The following is a 23,412-nucleotide window of genomic DNA, read 5'->3' on the forward strand; positions in this document are numbered from 1 at the left end:
CTGAGTCCTCGGCCGAATGGTTGGGGTCTTCTTCTCCCCATTGAGCAAGTGTAGTGGAGGTACACACGGCCGCACAACGGTGTAGAGCTGAACATCGATCGTAGAGCGTTGTTCTGTCTTTCGGAAAAGCTGTAGTTTGCAGTCAGAAAAATTCGTGCTGCAGGCTTCCTCTCTAATCCCGCTGGTTTTTCAGTCTTAGTGGCACTTGTTTCTTCTGTTTTTATTACTCGGAACGTATCGCCATACTCTTTTGTTACTTCAAGTTCGATGCAAACCGTTGTGTCGAATCCACCTATTAGCGATATTTGTGCTTCTATATTTTCTTAATTATTTCCTCGGACTCGTTTGCTACCTGAAGTTTTATCCATACTTTTATGTCGAATGCAGCTGTGAGTGAGGTTTAATGTAAACATTACTGTAGTGATACTGTTTCTAGTACTAATCGTCCACATCTTTTCATGAAACAATTTCCTGCAGGATTCTAGTTTGAGTTCTGAGAAGAGTGAGCTTCTTAGCTAAAAAGCAATGACCGCATGAACGGTTAGTCTATTGTCTTCTAAAGCATACTTCTAGAAGTGCTGAAAGACAACGTTCATTATTATTGTTATTATTCTCTAAAATTTAAACAGTTCCTGATTTATTGAAGGCTATTTTCATTTACCTATGTATTCGCTTTTTTTTATTTATATGAGATTATCGTGTTGATTGCAGTGTTTACGTGTGTCCGCAATTTATGCTTGCAATTTGTCTCCCCTTTATGTAATGCCCCCTTTCCCTTGGGCCCTTAAGTGTCAACAAATGGTGATGATGAAATGACTGCAAATGGTTACTCATGAAATGTATAAGTTGATCCGATCCAATTAACTGTAGGCGGTGGAATCTGCAACCGTTGAAAATCGACTTGGCGCATGAAGCCAGACACGTTTGCTAACTTGTTACATATCCTCGATCAGGGCGAGGTAAAAGCTCTGTTGGAGCACTTGAACCCGAAAGAAAAAGGGAGCAAAAAGAAAATCACTGCCTCTGGTAATCGGGGTTAGGTGTAGGTATATAAGCATAGATTTATTACGCGTGTTTCACAGCCTGACGCGCCGCCACGCGGCGAAAAGTGTCCCTACCTCAGTGATCGGCTGTAGCGGCGGCGAGCGGTGACGGCTTTCGGTGTTCTTTCTCTGGTCATGTGCGGTGCTCGTGCAACATTTTCCAATTTACCAGCCAGATTATCGTCATCTATCGCGCAAGTGGTTAACGAGGCGTCGACTTTGAGTGCGAAGTTTCGCGAGTGGCGAGTGGTAAGCATCTGTATTAACCTCACAGCGTCATGCCTCTTTATTTTGCATTTTGAGGATAAATTATGTAACTTCAACGCTCAAGATTAAATACGTGAATTGCATAATTGAAAAAGTAATTATTTTAACACAGCGTAGCAAACTTTGCTCTGAAATATTTTCTGCTGAAAATGGTAAACGCTCCACGGCTTTTTTTTTTCTTTTTTTCTTTTACAAATCATAGAAGTCACTGCCCAGTGTGTAAATATATTATTTGGTAAGGAACATCTCACCTTCACGCACCGCATCATTTTCACTAGAGCTTCGTGTCTCGTGCTTTTATTGGGAGGTTCTAGCTTGACGAGATGATGATTGCGCACGTTCACCTTTCTTTCCCAAATATTATTTGAAGTGATCAGCAATTATAAATAAAGCCGCTTACATGGAGACCGAACATCCACGGGGTTCGCGGCGCTAACAACGTACACCTGCGAATTCTTATTAGTTTGAGCGTTGGCGAAATGCTGCATTTTCTAATTTGCTGCCTCAGCTGGAAGTGCGAGTAAATGATAAATTTTGTTTTGAGGGAAAATTGATTTCCGAGGTTGACCGTGGACCGTAGTCAGTGCCGCGGATTCCGGCCTGAGTTTCGTTGTGGTAATCGCACGACAAGCTGTAGACTGAACCTTATGTGCCAAATGTGCGGTGAAGCACGCAGTGGGGGAAGGGGGGCTGCGAATTTCGATCGTCAGTTGATGCTCACTAACTTCGCACACTATGTTTGTATGTTCGCCGCTGCCCCATCCTGCGCCGCACATATTTATAATATCAGATTAGCGCTACAGGTAACTGCAATATTCACTAAATAAAACATCAAGGTGGGAGCAAGGTTTTTCTACCGCTCGACTGCCATTACCTGCGCTGCGATATTTTTGTGTATCCGGCATTTGCACTAAATTTACTTCTTTCAAGCACTTTGTCGAGTAACGGAACACATTCTTCGATGCGCCCTGCAAATATAAAAAAATAAACGCACAGGCATTTCATACCAAGCCGGAAAACCTTTCAGAAATGGATGCATGGGAGCTGCGAGGCAGCCGCGATCATTCAGTTGCCTGCCATATTGCATAAAGCCCCTATAATGCACGCCTGATGGTGCCCTCGGCATAACGCCTCGGCATATTTCGCTGCGTTTTTTTTTTTTTTTTCTCTCGCCGGCGAGCGGTGGCATGCTATGCTGATAGATAGCGCCACGATATATGTTGCGTATGGCTTTGGTATGTTTCGGCCAGCGTGCGTATTCTCTAATGAGTCTATAATGACGGCAACTCAGGCTTACAGGAATGCTCACGCTCAGTTCGGGCTTGGAGCTCAGAGCGTAGACTCCTCCGTGCCGCATTCTGGCTTCGCCTATCACAGGACTAGGAAGAAATTTGACGCATGCGCTGTTGTAGCGGAAGCGCAGCATGTAGGCACCAGAGGGTGACTCACGAAACTTCGAAACTTCGTTTAGGTTCTCTTCATGTTCTCCCGTTCTGGCGCAAAAATCACCGGCTGCGCATCGGCAACGGGAGCTAAAGGCATTTCATGTTTACAAAGAATGCATCCCGTAAACGGCACTGCACAGTTCAGAATTATGGCATATAGTGAACCATGAAACATATCCATCACTCTTCCGGATTGGAGTTGTCACACAAGATATCCTAAATCATTACAAATTAAACAGATCAGTACTTTCAAAATCGTGTAAGCAACTCACCAAAAGTGAGGAGGATATATGTGACGTAAGCTACAAACCGGAGTATTCCCGAACCCCAGCTTTACAGCACCCGGAAAATTTCAGCCCCAGGTGCAAACGTTGCGAGGGCATAGCGGACATGATCCACATGATATGAAAATGCCCTAAATTTGGAGAACCTGACAGAACAGATGAGTCCTGGGAGGCGCACTGCTACTCAAACAGGTCGAGAAAGGACAATGTGAAGTCAGCCATCTCGCCGCGGCCGCTGCTCAGACCCAAGAGATCCCGGTCCACGAATGAGGGGGAGGATATGGCTGGGACAGAGCTGCGCCTCGGATCCGCGCAAGCCTTTTTCACTCATGCAATTAAATGTTATCTCTCTCTCTCTCTCTCAGACAAGGGCCGTAACCTCAAAGGAAACAAATTAATATAGGTGTCAATAATGAAACGAAATAAAAAAAAAAATGGTTATGATGTTTAATGAAAGAAAGGTTCCTCTCTAGCCACTCAAGTATGGCTATAGGTTAAACATTTTTCATAGACGGCACGCAAAGAACAGGAAACTGAAGAATGATTACCATGATTTCTTCGCCCAGTAACGATGTGATAGCTGCAGATACCACTGTTCACCTTTAGTGATTGCGCCACGATTAAACGTGAAAAGACAGAGAGTAGCGCAGCGCGTCGTTAACGAACAATCGTCAATCGGGGGAATGCCTGAGATCTTTTCGAGAACTGATATTGTCGTATTAGAACAACTACTGTAGATTACTATAGATACATCGGGTGTTTCGGATCAACGCATAAAAAGTCTTAAAACAGCTAATTCGAAATGGAAAGACATTTCTTCGAGGAACGAATTGTCAGCCACTGCATGCGGACGTCAGTCAGGAGGTTTACATGAACCCCACAAAGTCGGGTCGTGTCGGCCTGTCGGGCTGAAAATCAATTGTCGGGTTGAGTCAGCCCAAAGAGGGGCATAATTAGAGGAGTCACTCAAGTCACTCCTGAGAGGTCGAGGAGGAAGATAAAAACGTTTGCAGATGCACCCGCGTAATGCTCGATGAAACTGTTGCTGCTATGTTTCGCATGTCAGACAGCAGTATTCGTAAATGAATTAAATTATTGCTTCAGCTCGTGCAGTACTGTCGGTCATCTAACGCCAAGAAATTCGGCAGCAAATAGTTTCGCGTAATCCTGGACTAGGATGCCTGCCTACAATTTCTTACTTGTCTTCATTTTCCGCTTCTTTTAAAATTACCTGCTTCTTGAATTCGCTTCGAAAGTACGGATAATCAACCCTGACATACATGGCACCGACCTCCGAAATATCACACACGGTCAAAAATAGCTTCTTTATTTTTATACAAGTAAATGCTATTGCGGTCCATAAGAGCTGCCGCGCTAAAGGAACCACTGGGCAAGCCCAAGAACGTAATTCTGCGCTAAAAATATTTTATAGATGACCTCTACGCATACTGCTCCCTTATCCACAATACGGAAACCGTATTGGGTTCCATGGGGTAAATTAAGTTTTCCAAGAATTCATCATTTGCTTTGTTAATTATGTGTCACATTGGCTTGCAAGTTGTAAGTGGGACATTTGAAATTGTACCTGTTATCAGCACTTTATTTATTTCCTTTATTTTGGGCGGGAATTATGTTTGCGTTAGGCCAGTCGTGAGAAGCTCGGTATGTTTGAGCGATGCGGCAAAAACAGCCTTGTACAAACGGAGGCAGACGGTGAGCATGTCGCTTGAAAAATATAATATTCTGTCTAGACCAGGTGACTTTTCGTGCCTCTCTGCCGAAGCAAATTGAAAGCGCTTGGTTCCTTTATTATGACTAGACGCAGTTATACAGACATTGAGTTATACATCCGCTTGCTTGTCTGCTGCAGGTGTTCGCTTAAAAAAAAGAAAGAAAGAAAATATGTGTTGGAAATTGATTTGTAATTCACCGGCAGTTTTCAGCTCGTTGACGTGCTCATCCGTCTTCGGCAAATAACGTGGAAATGTCGTGGTAGAGCTGCCACAAAGGTGACTGAAAAATGTGTTTTTTTTTTTGCTATTCCTTTACCGGATAGTTAAAAGACCGTTGCGGGATCATTATTTTCTTGTTATATCTACGCAATTTTCTTTACGGACGTGTATTACTGTGGGCGTTACCCCGGGGTGACTTCTGCTTTGTAATCTTGTGAAAAGGAAACTCGATCGACTGCATAGTGTGCAAGAGCCATTTTCGGAACGAGGCCTTTCTTTATAGTTCGCCAAAAAATTAATGCCTACATGTGGCATGCCTTCGTCATCATTAAAGCCTTGAATGAACTTTTAGTATGTTTAGTACTTGCGTCCAATTAGCCAAACGTTAATACAGTAGCTTTCATTTCATTATCCGAAATACCGTTTATAACCTTCGGACCTAACCAGAGCAACACACAGGCATAATCGAGGGTTGCACAATTACCTTGCTCTTTCCAGGTTCTTGAATTATTCGTGACAACATCATATCCAGAAGCTATTCACGTGTCTCTGTGCTGCCTTTTAAGCTGCTCGCATCTGAGTGAATACCCTGCAGAATGATGTCTAGCTCTTTCTTTACAGAAATGTTTATTCTGACAGATAGGTTGCAGCACCTGCTACACTGTAATGAGTAGGCACCAAAGTTTTAACATTTTCTTCGTTATAATGGTGCGCAGAGCCTCAGAAACGGCAGAACTTTCGAAGATTCCTCAATTAATTACAGCGTGACAATGATTTATTACAACGTGGCGTAGGCATCAATACTCCATAAACGAGTACCCGAAGTCAAAACCTCGGCTAAATGTTCGACTCAGCCAAACCTGTGTAGCCATGCTTAACGTAGCTTTTGCTCGTACAGCTTGATTTACCTGGGATAAACCTATTTATACGAGCAGGATATTTTTTAAACGTGGCTACAGATTGGTTTGACCTATTAAATATTTGCTTCTTCCTGGCAAGCTATATCTGCAGAATGAGAATGGCAAGGCTCAGCTTGGCGCTTCTGCGCCAAAGAGTTGGCGCGCTTGGACCGGCGCGCGCATCATGCATTCATGGCGAGAATGGCGAGACAAGAACGACATTTTGGCGAAGCAGCTCCCTCGCCTAGCCACGTTGCACACACAGCGGTGACGCTGTGAGCGAGCGCAGCTGCGCTGCCTCTCCTCAGCGGATCACGTGACGTGACGTCATACAGACATTACCTCCCTTCGGCGGCTGAAGGTCAAGGTTGCTTCAAACTTGGCCTTGGGAGTCGCAGTGAGAAGAGTATCGCTAAAAAAAAAATGAAAGATAGCTTAGTTCTACTATGACTGGATATACGTAGCGAAAAACAGTGACCTCTTGATCAGTAAATTTCTCCAGTCTTCTGAGCCGTTCGCCAGCAGCTAAACTCTCCCTGGCTTCCATGTAGACCGCGCCCTTTCCACCCTTAACGTGGGTTCCCGGGTCCATTGTTACATCAAGGCTCTTCTTGCCCATCGCACGGCTGAGATCTCATTCGGCCCCCTCTCCTCTCCCGCTTTCCCTCTTGAAAATCGAGGTACCCCTCAGGGTTTCGTACTCTCTCCCCTTCTCTTCATCATCACCCTTTTCCCTATGACACGTGCTCTAGCTACCATCCCTAACCTCTCGCATGCTTTCTACGCTGTTGATATCACCCTCTGGGTGACTACCGGCAGTCTTGGAGAGATGGAAGCCGCTCTCCAGGCGGGCGCGGACACGGTCGCCGATTATGCTCGCACGGTCGGGCTAGCTTGTTCCCCGTCCAAGCCGGAGCTCCTGCTCCTCCTGGCTCGAGGCATAGTTCCGACCTCATCTCCCACCCTTAACGTCACTATCGACGGACATCCCATCCCTTCCGTCTCTTGCATCCGTATTCTCGGTCTCTTTCCTCAATCCAATGGCAAACACACTACACACTACTATCCTTTCCCGCCTTACTACCACCATCCAGCAGACTGTACGGCTGATCCGGCGGGTCGCTAACCGACCCTACGGCATGCGCGACCACGACCTCCGTCGTCTTGTGCAGGCCTTTGTGCTAAGCCGCCTTGTCTACTCCCTCCCCTATCTCTTTCTGTCTCGTGCCGAGGAAGACAAGGTCAACCGTCTCATCCGCCAAACCTATAAGCCGGCTCTCGGGCTCCCAGTTCCACCCCCACTTCTCGTCTGCTGGCGATGGGCGTCCACAATATTCCTTCAAAACTTGTGGAGGCCCATCGCGTGGTACAACTCGATCGTTTATCTCGCGCCATCCCTGGCGGAGTCCTTCTTACTTCCCTTCGCTTGACCCCTGTCTCCCCTATCTGTGTCACCCATCCCTTGCCCAGCTCCCTCTTCTCCATGCTCACTGTCAAGCCCCTTCCCAAGAACATGCACCCTGAGCATCATGCCGCTCGTCGATCTGCCCGTGCCTCCACCCTCTGGTGCCAGTACGGTACGCGGTCTGACGCCGTGTATGTTGATGCGGCACCCTACCTCTCACACCCCGCCTATGCGCTGGCCACTGTTTCCAATACACGAACCCCCCTCTCCGTCGCCACTATCCCTGCTCTCACTTCCACTGCCGCAGAGGAAGCAGCCATCGCCCTCCCCATTGCCAGCACACCGGCCCTTTTCATATTTAGCGACTCTAAGACCGCAGTCCGCAACTTTGCAAAGGGTAGAATCTCTTCCTCTGCGCTCAACATTCTCCAGCACTCCTCCCCCCTTTCTCGTCCTATCCAACTCGTCTGGGTTCCGGCTCACGCAGGGCACCCTGGAAATGAGGCGGCAAATTCCATCGCTCGCGAGATGACCGACCGAGCAGGCCTCCTCCAATCCGGGATGGACACGCGTGACTCCCTCCTCACCTTCCATGACATTCCACTTCCGCAGTTCCAAGTATATGGACGTCGGCATCTTGCGCTCACTGCTCAGTATGCTCAAGCCACGGTGGCTCACGCCATGGACCTTTCCGCATATCTCCCCCAACCCCAATCATCCCTCGCCCCGTGGTGACGAGTGTAACCAGGCACCAGTGTCCTAGCCGACGCAACAAGGAGTGCCACTGCGCCGCGCTTCCCAACTAGTTTTACATCAGCCTTCTTGCACCATCTATCCCTTCGGCATTCCCTTGAAGCTTTGCATCCTGCTACACAAGAGGTCTCAGACGCACTGTTCTGCTCAATTCTGTCTCCTTTTGCCGATCTATTACGCTGGCTTCGGCTTGCAGCACGTCGTTCCTGCTTTCGCGGTACCCCACTTTGTTGTTTATATTGGAGGAGTAGTGGCGCACTTGAGTAAAAGTAATTTCGAAAGGAAATAATTACTTTTGCTGCAAAATTACTACCAAAAAGTAATTCATTACATTACTAAATAACCAAACCGAAAAAGTAATTCATTAAAATACAAATTACCGAAAAAGTAATTAAATTACAGTATTTCATTACTGTGATTCAATTACTGCCATGTCTGCTCCTAATATATGTCACAGGCCAAATGCAGACCTTTTTCAGATGCACGCTTTTGGTTTGTGATGCCGATAATCATTAATTTTTTCCTTTTAAGTTTTGGGGTGAATTAATAGGAAACCCGTGCTGAGTACTATGCACACTAAGTGCTTCGAAATAAATTCATAAATTCTTCGTTGCTGTTAGCATCACAAGTGACGGCTGTCTTTTTAGCTACATAACGCAGTTTAGCTCACATCTGCTTGGGACGAAAGATCAGTTAGCCATAGTGCATTGATGCCTATCCTTCCAGTTTTCCATGCCGATATCGACGCATATGTGCTTGAATCATTCTGCATCCATTTATCATCGCGCTGTGCGCATGTGACGTGGTGCTGCGCTTTGAGGAGTGGCAAGATCACTGCCAGCATTTGTGCCTCACATTAGAGCGAACCGTGCTGTGCTTTGCTCCGTGCACTGCCATTGTGGAAGCATCAAGCACATCGTCAAGGAGGTTTTGTATTCCCACCTCTTTCTCGATGTCTTGCCCTGTGCCTTATTTGACAGAGAACAGCTGCGAATTGTGTCGATCGGCACGTGTTGCTTGTTGCGTGTCCCTTCTTCTCTTTGTTTACTTATGTTTGCTTCAGTGTTGAAGCCTCAGCTAAAGTGACGGCACAAAGCTGGTCAGAACTGGGGCAGTCCATTCTTCTGCGCGAACTGTGTCAACACCTTTGTGAAGGTCTTGTGGCTTAGCCGAGGGCGCTGCCTTTTTTTTTTTATATAATTTTTTTCTTCTTCACGTTATACACCTGATGCAAAGGCTCGTCAGATCACGTTGCGGTGGCCGGGCTGTGGCTGTTCTGGTATCGAGTGTTGGAAAACGAGCACCGATCGTGTGCATTCTGACATGTCCAGTGGTCGAGCTGCAGCTATGTGCGATTTCTTGTCGGACTCATTCTTTGACGGATTTTTCTTGGTGAAAGGCTCGAAACCGGTGTCTAGCTCGCGGATTGTGAAAAGGTATGCCCAGGTTCGCCGACTCATTCCGAGCGTGTTTTATTCACCCGCAGATTTTTTTGACGTGCTTTTATTATCGAGCTACGCGTCAGCAGCGAATGCAGGAATGGAAGGGAATTTTTTGTTTCCCTCGGATATTGTGACCGTAAAGTAAAAATGATATTATTTGTATTCATTTGAAGTACCAGCTTTTTGATATTTGAAGAAATATGCACGAAAAATACATTTTTACGCGCAGGCAGGAAAAAAAATATTTCTTTTCGGAATTAATTTTGACGGTTAAACCGGATTCTCAAATAGCGTATCCTCTTTAGCTGTAGCGACACGCATATATATGTGCCACGTGAAAATTGTTTAGAATGTATTTTACAATTCTTTTCTTTCTTACTCCTAAGGCGTGAGCAAGATTGCGGGCGGTTTATTGTAATGTTTTTGTTTTACATGTTACGATATTCCACAGTTGTAACGAGAGGCTTGGTATCACTGCCCGGACAGTGGATTCATGCTGTGCTAGGATGCAAGTAAAAGAAAACAGCACTTGCTAAATATGGGCAACTGTAAGCTGCATGTACATGACTCCACTGAATAGTGAGCGGAATCAATTTATGATATCCGATTATACCAAACAAATCAGATGCGTCTAAGCTTTTATGATTTGTTCTTAGAATAAAAGGACGAGCCCGGAGGAAGGGACACAAACACGTTCCCTTCCTCCATCCTCGTCCTTTTGCGCTACCTTTTATTCTAAGAACGTATCGCCCAGCAACAAGTTTTATTGAATTTTATGATTTGGTTTGATGTTAGCCTTTTATTTAGGTAATTAGAAATGTTTCAAAGGAGGCTATTTTCTGTGATGGAGAACTCTGAGGTGAATGTTTCACGCGGGAACACTTATAAAGTAGTTTATTGGACAGGGACTACTTGCAAGAGACCACCTCGCAAGTGGAACCATTTATCAAGTGGGACCACTTCCTTGTTGAAAAACCAAAGCAGAATTTAGACAGAATTACGCTTTTTTTTTTTATGAAAGCCAAGGCAACTACACTGGTATATAGCACAATAATCTAGTTAGACATTATAATACCCTCATTGTATGTATGCATCCAATGGGAATACTATCGCTCCCATTTATATATTCTCTTAGTTAGACTCTGGTACTTGCACCAGTGAAGCTTTCCTATCGAGTAAATTGATTTCAGATATTTTTTTCCCCAGTGACAGTTGAAATGGTGAATGCATCTTAGTAGGTTAAACATTCAGCCGCTCTTGTTATAAAAACCACACTGGTTCTCCTTTTCGCCGAAAATACAAGTGTTATAGTGTTATGCCGCAAGTGGATCTTGGTGAGCCTATTTGCGCTCAAATGGGACCACTTTAGTTCCCACTTGTGATCAAATGGGGGGACCATTACAATTCCCACTTGGTATTTTCACCTACTTTCGCAGTAAAATGCAACCATGCAGCGTCCGATAAGTTCCTCCACCTTCTGCAAGGACTACGGCCACTAGAAGCACGCGCAGCAGCAGATTGAGAAAAGCGACGGCCAAATCGAATTCAAAGACGGCCGGAAAACCAGCTGCTGTCCAAATGCACCACCTATAGCTAACCGACCTCCCTATCCCGCCCACTGTAAACCCGGGGGCGGCTCACCCACCTACCTCTACCATCAGCCCACTTCCGCCCACTGCAGCTTCGCCCGCCAAATGATTTTGATTGCGCGGGTGAGGCATTAATTAGGGTGAAATTATTATTACTGTATAAGTGTGAAACTAATGATCGGGCTTAAGGCCAATTGACTGCTTTCGTTGAATTGTCGCATCGGACGTTTCACTGTTAGCTAATTTTTTAAGCTGTCAAGAATATTATTCTTAGGTTTAAACAATGGCACACGTATTTTGCGAAATCCATGCTGTTGAACTTGACTTCATGAGGCCTAGGATAACCCTGCACTGCCTATCGTTGAAAGGTCTTCATCAAGAGGTTTTATTGAAAATAACGAAGGGAAATATTTGTGCCAGGCGCGCCATCTGCCATCGCGCTTGGAGGCACCTGAGCTGCGGTGGCGGAAACAGACATTGAGTAGAGAGTAAGGGGAAATAAAAGAGAGAAGCGATAGGGAGACAGGACAGGAAAGGGGACATTAAATTTTTCGTGCCGCGCTTCCTTTTCTTTTCCTGGAAAGGTGTAAGGCATTGATAACTTGTGGATTTCGTCTACACCCAGCAATCTGTAACTAAACTTTTTTTTTTTTAATATAGTTTCGTTTTCAGCTGCCGAACGGCGACTGTCTCGTCCGAATAGGGTAAAGTTGATGTGAAGCGCACAAAAACTGAGATGTAATAATTTGTTTATTCGCTTTGTCTGCTAAGACAGCCTGGCGTAGTAGTAGTAGTATAGAACATTTATTTGGGAAATTGGGTTGTGGGTTAAGGGCGGGGTTGGTCGTGTCCTCAGTCTGGGACTCCGTTGGCTGATGTCGCTGCCGGAGCTCTCGCAAGCAAAGTTCTTTGTGCCGCAAAGTCGGGGCTGGACAGGGCCACCTTCCAATCCGCCCACGTTAGGTTTTCTTCACAAGGTGTGGCTTGGCTTTCTTAGCAAGCCCATACCATGTGGTAAGTTCTTTCTGGCCGCAAAATGTGCATTGAACTGAGAAAGTACCCGGACTAATTTTTGTGCAGTCTAGCTGGGATGTTGTAGGACGTTCGTAAACGCCTGAGGTGACAATCCTCCGATTTATCGAGTCCTTTAGCAGGTGCTGGGAATGTTTGTCTCGCTAAGCGGACGTATATGTTGCAGTATCTCGCGATATGTAGTGAGAAGATGGGGGTGGTCATGTGAGGGGAGTGATGAGGGATCCCGGCAGAGGAATACTCGGGCTGTGGCGTGTGCACACTCATTTCCCTCTACCCCTTGATGACCAGGTACCCATATTACTCCTTTGTCTGATGAATGGAGTCTGGTTTGGGATATTTTACAGGCCAATGGAGAAACCCGGCCTCGCATGTAGTTTTTGTAGGTTGTCTGGGAGCCGGTGACGATATATATGGATGTGTATGGCGTAGGAGAAAATTAAGCAGAAATTGTATTGCAGCTTTCGCAAGCCTCGCGTAATCTTGAGCTTGCGTAGATAAAATAGACATGAGAGATGCCATTAGGATGCGCCACTCTTTTCGCGATGCATCCGAAGGAACCACATGTGTCACTCCTAACTCTAATTATGGGACAAGTAGCAACATAGTGTGGCATGGCGACAGTGTAATTGTTGCTAAAGGTTGGTTCACGTACGACGGATTATCAGCCTACAGTCCATCGCTTTGCGAGATTCGCCCTTGGTCGCTACTGGTAAAGGCCATGCGTGCTTATTGTCTCATTGTAACTCCACCTTTGTCGCTGTCTGCAAAAGAAAGAAGTTGGCGCATACCTAACTTAAGTGGGATGTCACGTGACAGTTGGTCCGCGCCGGTCCCCGAGTTAAACGGACACTGGGGACAAATTGAAGTTGGCCCATATATAGGCAAGGCATAGCCGTCCAATCGCAACAATTCCACTTTCATCGCGGAAACAAGGCATTTATACAAAAAAAAAAAAAAGGAGGGTGGGGGGGGGGGGGGGGGGGGACGAAATGCGCGGTTGTCATTATCACCGGCAGGTTTTACAAGCGAAGTGTGGGCGTCGAGAACCACGGCACCGACCGGCAGTCGCGTAGAAGTGGTTGTCTGGCGCGCGGTGAAAGACCGCCGCGTTCTACCGACAATGGAGCTAGCCGTGCACGGAGCCGCCGCCGCCGCGTCGTCGCCTCTCGAGTGGAAGGTCCGGCCGCATAGAAGGGCCTTCGATCTTAACAGCACGTAAATGTTTGTGGGCTTTAGTTTGCATCGCACTGAGGCACCGCTTTCTTGTACCGTCTTGAGCGCTGCTTTCTCTTGTAGAAACTTGCTGATTGTAGATAGAATTCGCGAATTTTAACAAATGAAAATGGTTATCGAGTATAGAATTAACTACAGTGAACTGAAATCGACAATTGCTTACATCGCAAGACGCGCGTACAATCATCACGAAGCGCCGGTGCGACCCGGTCCGCCGAGCAATGCTATAGCGGCCGGCAGCAGTCGTCGCAGCTTCTTGTGGATAACAAATTAAGTACGGCCGCCAAACTCACGTCTTAAGGCTGGTTCACATGCAAGCGATTGAGCGAACTGAGCGGCGAGCGGCAAGAGCGAAAAATTTCCAACGAGTTGGAACTACCACTGAACTCCACTAGTGGAGATCAGTGGGAACTACGTCGCTCTAGCCGCCGCGACAGCTTAGAACAGGTTTTTGCGCCGTCGCGGCAGAAATCGCTGGCGTTTTCGCTTGCATGTGAACCAGGCTTTATCCGATGTTAGTCAAATGGGCTTCTCTATAAAGCGATGACAAAAAACGAATTTTTATTACAATTTTGAGGCCGTTGACCTGTTCAGGAATCAGGAGTGCCGTCCGCCGAAACAGACGAGTACGGTAGGCAGGCAGCAGCGCATATCATCGCCACCCGCAGTAGGCGCCGTTGCCGAAGCTCCGCGCTTTGTGCAGGCATGCTGCTGTTGCACAAGTATAGCAGGCAGTCCTTCTGATAGCAACTTTTTTATGCGAACGTACACTGCATCAAACCAAGCAGCGCTACACGGCCGGCTCACGACTCCGTGGTCCCGGCTGCGGAGACGGACAACGCGGACCATCGGCGCGCCGTCTGCGGCAGCCTTCACAACGTTTAGTGAATTAAAAGGTCACTTAAGTATAGTTTTGGCTTAGTGAGGTGTACTCGACAATTGTTTACATCGCAGCATGTACGTACAATCCCCACGAAGCGCCGGTGTGCGGCCGGAGCAATCTCGCTCGACTGCTCATGCCCTTGGCAACGGGACGAGAGACCGCCGCCGCGTGAACGCTCGCCTGCATGCGCTGCCTGCAAGACATGCCAACGTGGAAAATGGTTTGCAAGGAAACTTTCTGGAAACAAAAAAAATCCCGGCCGGCGAACAGGCCAAACAGCGTTGCCGGACACTGTTTCCTGCTTGTTTCTGTTGCCGAACACTGTCACACCGAGGTAACACTGCAGCAACCTGTTCGGCTTCCCGGCTGTTCGTGCGATGTGACATGCTGTTGGGGATCAAGTTGGTTCGCAAACTTGTTGGCGGCTTGTTAGGTGAACTTGTTCGGTTGATGTCGCTGTTGTGTTTCCGCCATAGGAGGCTATGGTTTCCGCAGTGTGACTCCGCCTCAAAGGATACGCTACACCACAATTCACTTCAAAACTAGCTATGGCAATGCATTTTTTGTGGTAAGGACACAATGAATTCAATGGACTATAGCGTGAGGATTTTTACTTGCAAATTTCTCGTCAATTAATGCGTCTCCGGAGAGGTGTCCCTGGTGGCGGTCGCGTGAACTAGCGGCGCAGCTGCAGCTGCAGTTGACTCTTTCTTAGGGAGCAAACCGGTCGTGTGGGCTCCCTATTCTTGCTCCTTGCCGGGCGCGCCGTCTGCTACACGCGGCGCGGAAGCATGGAGCGCCCGACATACACGTAGCTGTTACGTGCTGCCGTTGCACTCTACACGGCTGCATTGCAGTTATGACTACATTATGGGCTTCGAAGGCATACATTACCTCAGTGGACGCTTTTGTGTGATGCGAAACTTAAGGCCGTGAAACATCTGTGACAGCGTTGTCGACTTGCTCGCCAGAACCAGCGTTCTAGTAATGTTGTCTGCTCTTCTGTTTCATTTTTTTTATTGCGCGATATGGTGAGACGAAAGTCATTTCGTAAAAAAAATATGACGTAGCTGCTCATTGCGCAGCGTTCAGCGTGCTGTCATGCAATTTTTCGCTTCTATTTTAGCATCCACCTTCTTTTTCAGTTTCAGTCCAAAATGTGACAGGGATTCAAGCCGCTGACATGTGTGCCTCCAATTCTATGCCGTTCACTGTAAACGTAGGGTGTGCGCGGAGAAGATGCTGCATCTTTACCCCAAAATCAAAAACAAATAGACGTACACTTTGCCAACTACATACCAGCTTTTAGATGCCTAAAGTTGGCAGAATGAAGAGACGGCGTTAAAGGCGCTATCGCATCCTCTCTTAAAACGAAGCTTTTTGCTATATTTTTTTTTAACATAAGGCCTCTTCATGCTGCCCTGCATGCTTTGCACGTGGGCAACGAAGCCTATTGAAACGAATTGGAAGTCCGTGATTTGTTCGTGTCACTGATAGACTTCCTCGAGATTAAAATGTGGGCACAAGCTCTGCACATAAGAGGTATAACTTACTTCGAAGTGAACAATTTCTGATCTGCATTTAGAAAAGGAACTATATTCAAGTACTCTCGTGATAGTTCGGATAGCAAGGCTCTTTATTTTCTTGCTGGCACATATTTCGAACTCAAAAGGCATTACATACCGAAGAGAAAGCACCCTAATAATCGCGCTGCCCCGTGTGTTTCGACAGCAGTGCCGGTAAAGAACACGCAAGATTCCAGGAGCCTATCAGTGTATATAGCACAAATCGGACAGCTGAGCTGCACAAACAGATTTTGATTCGGATAACTTTTAGTTCGTCGCAGTACTAGCAATTCGAAGGAAATTTGGGTATTTTCGCGACAAGTAAATAGACGAGCCATGAGGGCGAGGAATTTTGCTTGTTGAGAAGGCTTTTGTCATTGAGCGGCTAATAGTCATGGCAATGATATGTTGCGCATAAAGTTCTCATATCATGTGAATTGAGCGTTGATTACAGCTGTTCTGAAGCATGTCAATGAAGCGAAGTTGTGCACGGGGTGCCAACTCAGGGCTAATGCAAAGAGAGGAGACATCATAAGAACTGCAGAGAAATTTGACAAGCAAGGTGATCACAAAACTTATAATATCTTCAAAATAACCGAGCATGCGGTGTAGAAAACGCAGCGAGCTGCGGCAGCTGACAAGAAAAAGAAAAACGATAATGAATGAATTAAGCCTTTATTTGATTGAAGGGATGACTCTCGGCCGCTGTTGAGGTAATTAGGGAGTTAGGAGGGATGATAATGTTGCTTATCACTTCTTCATAGTTCTTCAAGCTGTTTCTCGTTGTTAAAAGGTAAGCATCTATAATGCTCACAAGACGTATCGGCATCTACAGGCTAGGCCTTCCAGACTTGCAATGGCTGGTACGTCAAGCTCTTGCCTGAACTGAGGTATGATATGTCGAACGGCTTCGTAACTGCATTTTTGTGAGGTGGGCAAGCACAAAAGCTTACAAGGTTCTGAATGAGCTCAGGATATGCTGCCAACCAAGCATATGAGCTCATTAATGCATGCATTGTAGTGAATTCGCTGCAAATATTGTTTTTTGTTGTTGAAGGAGTACAAAATCAGATGCTAAAAAAAAAAGATGGTCAGGGGAAGTTAGGAACGCTAACGCTCATTTCCCACTAGACACACACACACGCACACGCACGTGCGCGCGCACACACACACATACACACACAAATGGATTATGCTGCCGACTCAAATATTTCCCAAAAGAAGTATAATGTTCTCTTAATTGTGTGTAACCTTGCAATGTCTGTCTATGTTGATGAAGTCAAGTTCTGGATGTTTGCTGCATTTCATTAGCATTAGTGTTGTTGACAATATTGCATTTTTTCTCATTTTTTCTTGTTGCGCTAATAAATAACTTAGCTTCATGAAATTCACTTCTAATGCCCTTTCCAGTGCAGTACATACCTTGAATATTGTATGTGTTTTAAAACTGCAGTCCAGTGCTAGTTTGAAATTGCATTAACTTCTCCTACAAGCAATAAAATTATGTCGTTTTTATTTTCTGTGTGTGTGTGTGTGTGTGTGTGTGTGTAAAGGAGGAGGGGAATCTATCAAGGGCGCGACTTGATTACTCGTAATATAAGTTTTTTTAATAGACTCATGCGCTTGTTCAATCATTTCCTTTCGCAGTGCACACGCCCATTCTCACTGATTCCTCTTTTAGTGAACTCAATAAATATTAACTCTTCACATCTGGCGTTGTTTTAGACGACAAACGAATATTTTTTTTTTTACATATTGCTATATACGGGAGTGCGAAAGTGCCGATCCGGAGCTTATGTTCCAAGCCATACCTTGAAAGTGAGAAATTAAGAAAAGCGCTTCTGATTAGTCGACAATGGAGTCCGTTTATGCGTAATCTGCGTTCACTATATTTTTTGGCGTGAGTAGCCAGACTTCATGTATTGCATGAACAGGCTTCCCAGGCTAGCAGATTTCTGCGTGTAATTGAGGCAATCTGAGCAGCGCAGTAGTAAATGTGACACCCACTGCGTTACCTTCTAAGGTTAGAGTGCTCCTATGCACTGAAAGGTTGGCTAATTTGTTTGCATGACAGGATCTATGCCCTGAAAGAACATACTACAAAACACTGCCCAGGGAGTAATGCAAGAAACAGTGCTCGTGAGCAAGCCGACGGTGCTCACACTTGTTTCATATCATTAACAAATGAATTTCGCATAATACAAACTCGTTCTCCAAGGTAATGCCTCGCTTTGAAGCCAAAGCTGTCATAATGTAGTTATAATTATACTGCAGCCATGTACAGTGCAACGGCAGCACACAAAAGCTACGTGTGTGCTGGCCGCTCCATGCTTTTGCGCCGCGTGTAGCAGACGACGTGCCCGGCAAGGAGCAAGAGTTGACTGCAGAACCGCTAGTTCTCGCGACCGCCACTTGGGACACTCTGCTCCGCTGGGTGGTATGGGAAGCTGTGAAACCGAGTTTGTTCTAGTAACGTTGCCATAGAAACAGTTCGCGCCGAGAACAATATATATGTGAAGTTGCACATCACTGGTGCACATTTATCGCTGAGGAAATTAAATTTAATTCAAACTCCTCACGTATTTACTGATGAGGCTTGGCTGTCATTTTCAAGAATCTAACCTCAGTGATCTGCGCACAAGATCAATTTTGGCTGGCTCAGAGTTTTATTGCGAAATCGACTGATGGTGGCAACACGTGTATCTTTTTTCCTTTGTAAATAGGATGCATTACTCTACTGATAATGGCCACACAGTGTTTAATTCCCTGCGTTCCTTTTAAGGAGGATTGATATGGAAATGGAGAGAATTAACTGCTCGAACTGTGATGTAAAGACCTGTCCCTTAAATTTTCTTTCCTCCCTGCTTCAATCCTGTAGCTACTTGGGATGTTATACCAGTCAAAATTTCGAAGGTTTGTCCCGGTTGAACTTATTTATCCGAGCGTAAGCTCTGTGAAAAGAGTGAGGCACCTAATTTTTGGGTTCGAGTTTTATCCTTTGTAATGATGCATGAGACATAAGTGTATATGAAACATGATTATGATTCTAAAAGGGGTGATCAAGTTCATACTGCCTTCACAGAAATGGAATTTACACTGCTAAATCATCCAGGAGTCGCAACACTACCTGCAACACAAACACGCTCACCAGACTTGACGTGGTGGAAGGGCCCTGGTGCACCACAATGGCAGGCGGAATTAGATGCGTGGGGTAGTGACCATGTCCCCATTAGTATTGGTCTTAATTTGGGACACATGAAGAAAATTCGAAAGAAAGCTTCTGTTACACATTGGGATAGTGTACGGCAGGATACTCGAACTCATTCAGTTAGCCCGAATACTCTTGTTACCACCCTTCAAACAGTACTCAAGGATCACACTATTACAACTACAGTGAACAAAGATCAGCCAACTCCCGACCTGCACCTACTAAAACTTTGGGCACGCCGAAAATGAGCTGAGATACAGGCTGGTCGCCATCCTGAAGACGTGCAAAGAAAAATTGAGATAAACAGAGTGACGGCACAGGCACGCCGATATGAAAAACAGCTGGCTCATAGGAAATGGGATGAATGGTGCAGTCGTTTGGGCTCAGGAACGACCAACAGGGCCCTCTGGAGGACTTTCCAAGGCATGGAAAAGAGGCGGCAGGTTAAAGATCATGCGGAAAGTATTAGACTCGCATAACAGCTTACACCAGAGGAGTTTGCAGATCAGGCTGCTGCCTTTTTCTTCCCGAACCGCACACATTATCCGGCGCCTTCACCGACAGTGGATGTGGTTGATAAAACAGGAATAACATCACCATTTACCAAATTGGAGTTATTGGCTGCTATAGAAGAAGCGAATGGTAAAACTGCGCCTGGACATGACGATATTCCTTATGAAGTCTTCAAGAATTTAGAAGGCGCTACAGTTGACAGCTTGTTGGATGTGGTAAATGAGGTATGGCAAGGAGGAGACATTCCACTCGGCTGGAAACACTCGGTGGTGGTAACAATACCAAAGGCTGGGAAACCTCCCACAAGCCTAGAATCTTTGCGGCCTATCTCGCTAACACCCACAATTTGCAAGACCTGTGAAAAGATGATAGCCACCCGCCTGTCATGGTGGTTGGAAAGTAATAAAAAATACCATGCTCGACTAATTGGGTTCCGAATAAACCTTGGCACAGAAAATGGACTGGCCATGCTCGCTGAAGAGGTCATACACTTGTCGCCTTATAGCCACCTAGTGCGCACTGTAGTGGCTACCGACGTGGCGAAGGCATACGACAACGTGTTACATGCCAAGATTCTTAGCAACATGGAATGTATGGGCATTCCCTTGCAGGTCATAAAAGCAGTACATAATCTGCTTAAGGACAGGACGTTTTCTATCCGGATAAATGGAAAACAAATTGGCAATTACACCTCGAACAGAGGCATGCCACAAGAGTCATTGTTAGCACCTTTACTATTTAATATCGCACTGATCCCATTGCCGTGGAAATTAGCTGAAATACCAGAAGTGTGGTTCATGATATATGCAGATGATGTCACAATTTGGTCTGTTCATAAACAACTTGGGAGACAGAATCGGTATCTGCAAGAGGCTTTAAATACCATAGATGAGTACGTCCAAGATGCAGGTCTGGAATTGTCACCTCAAAAGTCCAGTTACATTCATGTTGCAAACAAGAATGGAAGAAAACAATTGGCAATGCAAAGAGTCACCCTAAAGATTGGAAATCAGGCATTGGAAGAGGTGGACAAGTTGAGAGTACTTGGCCTAGAAATTTACAAATCCGGCAAAGGAACACAATGGCTTCATTAGGTGAAAAAAGTAGCTGCGACTTCCTTAAACTTGATAAAACGCATCTCGTCTAGGGGAGGAGGAGCTTGAGCGGACATGGCAAGACGTCTTGTACAGTCGGTGTTACAGCCGAGGATACTATACCAGGCCCAATTCCAAAGACTCAGGAGGCGGCAGTGGGCGAAATTGGAAACAATAAATAGAAACGCAATGTGCACTATCACGGCCTTACCAAAACTTACCCCTATCCCTATTCTCCAAGAGTTTGCACAGATAAATACGTTGACAGAATTAATTGAACGAGAGGCAACAAGGGATATGAATTAAGCGAAAGTATGTTACGCCCATAGCATCCTTGTACAACGAAGTGGCAGTTCAAACACCACCAATGGCTGACCCCCCTCCGTGGGAATTCACGACTATTACGACAAACTAGACCACTCGGCTTCGTCGCAAAGAAAAGCTGGCATCTCGACCTCTGGTTGATGCACTTCCAGGTACCTGCATTGCATATACGGACGCACCAATTATAGAAAATGGTGGTAGAACAGCAGCTGCTAGTCCAACACACAGCGAACTAAAGGTACATAAAGAATATGTTTCAGAATACCCGGACCCGCTTGTGATGGAACTCTATGCAATCCGCAATGCTATAGAGGCCATAAATAAAGTAGATTCCATAACAGAATCCCACGTCTATACAGACTCCTTAGCCGCCATAAAACAACTGAAGAAAGTGACAAAGACGCTATGTGTAACCCAGGAAATCCACGCACTCAATAAAAAAACAAAGATACGCATCCAGATACATTGGACACAAGACGATGCTGAGAACGCTGAGCAGAGAAAAGTTGACCACCTCACACACGAAGTTCCAAACACTAATGCGCCCCCACCAAGCTCCCTTTTGATGCCCGCTCTGCTGTTCCCATCTTAGCATCCTCTACGGAAAAGTACACGTGCCCTCATTCCCCCGTGTACATTCCTCCTCCCTCATAACATAACGAGATTGGAGGAGGTTTCCCTTAGAAGGATAAGAGCTCGGGCGGCCCTTACCCCGTTGGTAACATGCTGATGGGAGTCTCAAGCAGACATCGGACCAACCACATGCCTGAAGTATTCCACACCAGCTGCAGAGGTGGATGTTCGCCACCTGCTATGGACTTGTGCAGGGACAAGGGCATCAAGGACACAGATTCTGCGCGGAGTGGGACTATCCACAACAAGGGAAGAGGACTTTTCTAAATGGCTCAGCGACAACGATAAGAGCGGGAGCCTGCTCCGGTTCTTTACGGAAAATAATTTACATGAGTTTCTATAATATGCCTTATGGCAAGCTTGCATTAAAAAAAAAAAAAGTATACGAAACAGTGATATAATTATTTCTTTGTCGTTCGAATTCTCTACAATGCTAAAGCTAGCCTACTTCATGAACAGGAACCGCAATAAATGAAAAAGTCAGCGATTATATCGCTGTGTTTTTTTATGCCGCGTGTGAACTAGACTTGATTGTGACGTCACAGCCATCTCCCAGCTGCTGAAACCGAAATTGAAACTGACGAAAAAAAAATTTAATTTTAAATTATTTAGCGGTCGTAGGCAGAAAACTATATATACAGGAATGGCTTACACATCATTAACGGGAAGAAAAAAGTGAATCAAAATTTTGCATCTATACGACTACACATAAGCCTGACGCCTGCGCCGAAGTTTTGGCGCACTCGGACCGGGGTACAGTGCTCTAGAAGGCATTGTAACCGGGGGTGGTAATGAAAACATTTAATGGAAAGAAATGAGAGTGCATGAATGGAGTCCCTATGGACCGTTTTACAGAGAGCAAGCAGGAGAGGAGGAAAATATTCTCTAACCAGACTTATTGTGCTGGCCTATTGTTGCCAATACCGAGTGGGCTGTGCATTCACATTCTTCGTGCATAGCAGAGTGGCCTCGCACCTCGGTATATTATCGTTTGATAGACTTAAACACCTTTATCAGCACCCATTTTAATGGCAATGTCATCGGGACAACAATGCGTGTTCATGGACTGCACAAGCAATCAAAGAAATGGCAAGATTATTGCGAGAGCGTGTGCGTCGGGAAGCATGCAGTGACAGTCCGAGTGCAGCTGTCATATGTTACTGCTTCACGGCTTTCTTGTCCATCCTGATTTAATTCGCCTATGAATGTTTTGTGTAAGCCAGACAGACTTAGTACCACTGACGGACTCACGAAAATGATGCTCATTTTACTTGCTCCGCCGTAGTAAACACAGGCCGGGCAGGCCGTGCCTCCAGCAAGCCCACCGCGCCAATGCTACGGTGGATCTCTCCCGTCAGCTCCAGAAGAGCGTGCTAATATCTGTTCTTCACTTAAAATAAGCCAACAGGAAAGAAATGAAAGCAGCGCAACATTGAATATAGATATCGACTGTCGAGAGGAAATGAATGACATGAAATGAGTCGCACTTCTCGTTAAATCAATGCAGCGATGACTGAAAAGAATCTTCTGTAGTATCTGTATTCTGCGTTCTGTAGTTGCCCGTACAGTTAATTCGCTGTGTGTTTGTGCGTACAGTTGCCATTGCGATTATAAAATATAATTGAAAATACATGTATCGTGAAAGATACAACAGATATATCCTCACAGTTAACTCTGACTAGTTCGGCCTGTGGATGCGGAGCGCAGTCCTTCGCAATCGCCCTGGCCGCTAGTGCTGTTTGTGGTAGCTGTTGCCATGCCAGACATGGTATACGGTTTGCTGGCGTGCTCAAACAAAACATTAAATAGCACCAAAGTGTTGGATAGCTTTCACAAGCACCGCGA

At 45.8% G+C, this 23,412-nt stretch overlaps 1 protein-coding gene across 4 annotated transcripts in view; it reads left to right on the forward strand.

Moving 5' to 3' along the window:
- The window catches only part of LOC146178181 (uncharacterized), a 103,229-nt gene that overhangs the window by 44,885 nt on the left and 34,932 nt on the right, over positions 1-23,412 (forward strand). Inside the window, exon 1 of one of the 4 annotated variants that reach the window (XM_084577998.1) lies at positions 9,461-9,484. The exons of the other annotated variants lie outside the window; for them this stretch is intronic. The gene's annotated coding sequence lies outside the window, so the exon portion shown is untranslated. Of the gene's footprint in view, positions 1-9,460; positions 9,485-23,412 lie in introns of those variants that run through there. 4 annotated transcript variants of the gene reach the window in all.

Source organism: Amblyomma maculatum, chromosome 9 (genome assembly GCF_055883805.1).
Source record: "Amblyomma maculatum isolate TAMU_Amacu chromosome 9, ASM5588380v1, whole genome shotgun sequence".
Lineage (NCBI taxonomy): Eukaryota > Metazoa > Arthropoda > Arachnida > Ixodida > Ixodidae > Amblyomma > Amblyomma maculatum.